Source organism: Eurosta solidaginis, chromosome 1 (genome assembly GCF_040869045.1).
Source record: "Eurosta solidaginis isolate ZX-2024a chromosome 1, ASM4086904v1, whole genome shotgun sequence".
Taxonomy (NCBI): Eukaryota; Metazoa; Arthropoda; class Insecta; order Diptera; family Tephritidae; genus Eurosta; species Eurosta solidaginis.
In genome coordinates, this window is record NC_090319.1 from 31,128,959 (window position 1) to 31,132,668 (window position 3,710).

Here is a 3,710-nt window from a genome sequence, read left to right on the forward strand (position 1 = left end):
GTTAATGCTGAAGACTTACTAACGATAATTGTTAATATGAAAACCTGGAAATATTTTATCAAATAAAAATGCTTGCTAATAATCTTATTTTCTAGTTATATGGCGACCGACGTGGTGTGGTGGTAGCGTGGCCCGCCTACCACATCGAAGATCCTGGGTTTAAGCCCCGGACATCGAAAATTTAGAAATAGTTTTTTTTCATTTAGAAAAAAAGTTTTTAACAATTCTTATTGTTTTTATCGGCCTATTGATAAATGATTCAAGTTTCGATTCGAGCTCAAAGCCAGAACAATAATTTTTTTCTAATGATAATTATTGTTATTTTTTTTAATTTTTCTAAATTTGAAAAATTGTATTTTTTTTTTTAGAATAGTAAGTCAAACATACCACCGCTGTATAGCTAAATGGTTAGCGCAGCGTGCCTAAAGCGTACTGATGATGAAGGCTTAGCACCCTTCGCAATGGATCTATCTGCGCAGCTATTCTGTTGTCTGAAAAATTTTCTACTTACTATTCCAAAAACAAAATACAATTTTTCAAATTTAGAAAAATTAAAAACTATCAATAATTATCATTAGAAAAAAATTATTGTTCCGGCCTTGAGCTAGAACCGAACCTTGAATCAAAAAAAGTTTGTCTAAGCGAGGTCGCCCCTCGGCAGTGTTTGGCAAGCTCTCCGAGTGTATTTCTGCCATGAAAAGCGTCTCAGTGAAAATTCACCTGCCTTGCAGATGGCGTTCGAAATCGGCATAAAATATGTAGGTCCAGCCCCGCAAATTTCGGAAAAATTAAAAGGAGCACGACGCAAATTGAAAGAGAAGTTCGACCAAAAATGTCTTCGGAGGCTATCGCGCCTAACATTTATATATTTTGTATATTTCTCATCTTGACAAGATCCCTGGCAGAATACAAAAGGAAACATTGCCAAGCCGTATTGCAAAGTAAGCACACTGTCTTACTGTTTCCTGTTGTCACCCTCTCAATTTCTCACTCACCCTGAAAATTGAACATTGGATTACAGTATTTTTCCCAGGTAAGGTCTGATCACATATTAGTGGGTTATTCTATAAAAATAGCTTACCGCTTTCCTTAATTTGTAATCAGTGAGCTCAGCAATACCTTACCACTCGGCATACCGACAAAGGCGTGAATTCAGGCCTCGCTCTGGCAGTGAGATACTTCATCTACCGCAAAGTCAGGCACTATAAATGTCGCTATTGCACGGCCTTATTATAAGACGGAGCTGAATAGGTGCTCACCAAAATACATTACTTCAGGCTTAGTGATGCTCAAACCACAAGGAATAACCTTTTGGGCTCATATTCAAAGATAAGAGACCTCACTAATGACACAAAACATTTATTGAACTCCTTTATTTACGCCCCGATTCTGAGCATTGCCGTTAAAATAGTATCCAGAACATTATGTAACCGAATATCGTTACCAGTTCTTTTATCCGCGATTCTGGCCCAAGTGGTAACGCTGTCATCACCGAAAAACTCACCAGTGTCGGTGGAGAAATTTGAAAGGTAGTTTTTTTCGTTTTCACGGTTGCCACTTTGGTCCATTTGGACCAAAAATGGTCCCTTCCAACCCCATTTGGTCCGCTGGTCCGTTTTCTTCAATTTTGGTCCTTTTTAGGCAGTAGCCACGATTGCTACTTCGCCAAAAATTCGCCACACTTTCGTTAGCCATCATATAATTTTGAATTTACTTCAATGGAACTCTCACCATAAAAAATTGCTGTCAATAAAATGTACCAGAACAATAACATTTCACTTAGGATATAATTTATGCCAGGCATTAAAAAGAAAAGTGTTGGCAAACACATTGTCGTTAATTGTTGATGAAATAACAGACTAATAAAAAAAAAAAAACAAAAAAACTCTTGTTTTATAATAATATTAATAACGGCTAGATATTTCGATCGGTTATCAAACATTATGTTAAATATACGAAAATAAAAATTGCTTCTCTAGCGAGCACTCTGCCGTGAGCGTAACACTTTCAAAACTTATACTCATTTGGCACGTTGATATTTAAATCTTTCTCACCCAGCTCAATGAGTTCACGGAATTCCAGGACTATTGTTGTGTTAAGCTACGCATGGTAATTGAAAACTAAGTATCTTGGCACAAGAAATATTTTAACTCGAAGACAGAAGGAAGCAAATGCAAAAGAGATTTGATTTCTGAAGAAATGTTTTGTATAAAATTATTCCCGTAGGTGCTAGCAGAACCCCTGAGCCCTGGGATCAAAACTCACACTTACTGAATCTAGGCTCTATATGAAGTTTAAACGTTAAGGGAAAAAGTAAGCATCTATAAAAATAGCACTAACAAAATTGCCTAGTTTCATTTATGATTTACTGAGTTCCACATACATAGTTCGTCAACACCAGAAAGCAAATTTTGAACCGTTTCTTACTAAAACCTAACGTTTGGTTGGTGAAAGACATAAACATATCCTATGTCAAAATATAGTACCATTTTTGGTTGCATACACACATCCTAAAATTTTGTATTTTATACTAATAAAATAAAACAAAAATTTGGTCCTTTTTCGATGAATTTTGGTCCCAAATAAAAACATGGTGTGGGAACCGTGTTCGCTTTACCGAAAATGTCTCACTTGTATATACGAGGTTAACGAATAAACGGGACGATGTGTATATGCATGATAAGTTCCTACATAGGTATATTGTAATTTATTCTGTGAAAGTACATAATGTAAACAAAAATAGCAAGAGGCAACACTTTTTTACTATTATCTTTACTTATTTGCACTTACAATTCTTTATTTTTCAGTTTTGCCTTTTTCTAAACAACAGCTGTTGTGTGGTTATTTCGATGTAACCACCATGTTTTAACTATACATGGTTGGCTCATCTGTAAAGCAACAAAATATGTCTGTTCAAATTGTCAAAATCTGTGTATTGGTGTTGGTGCGAATGGTGTGGAATGCAAACATAAACTTAGCAATTTTTGTATGTGTAAGTAAAATGTTGCCAATGTGTTGGTTTCATTTTAAGTTTGCCATCTCCTTTTGACAATCCCTTCGACGATGCAATGACAAATAAAATCAGCTGATGAGATGAGCCAACCTGTATAATTGAACCATGGTAACCACCTACTTTTGTGGGTAAAAAATTATCCGGCTACTTTCGCGGGTAGAATATCAAAAGGGTGTAAAAGTTGCCACATGATTTCGTTACCGTGGTGAAGTGTTGTTACCATACTAGAATCGGGGCGTTAAAGTCACGAAAACCTAGTTATCTTTCTGAAATATTATGACAATGGGCTTAAAAGGTACTAAATTTTATTGGCGCAACTAGCGCACACATCCCTTAAAGTAAATGGCGTAGAAGGTTCAATGTGTGCATATTGAATCGTTCCTGAGATGGTCGGGCTAGTAACTTAATGGTGCTTGTTACCGGAATGTACCGTATCTATTTCCGGCAAAGGATCATCATCGATAACACGATAACAAAAATCTCAGTACAAGGGAAAATTGCCTACTAAAAAACTTATGAAAATCGGGTAAAATGTGCGCTCCGTAACCAAATTAGCGCACTTCTAGGGGTTGCGACCTATTTAGAAATAAAATTGACTAATACAAAGAAATCACACCAGTTTAGATTTAAATAACAATATATTTTCTTTTATGAATTTTATAAAATATTTTTTTTTTAATTTTTTTGTTTAATTTTA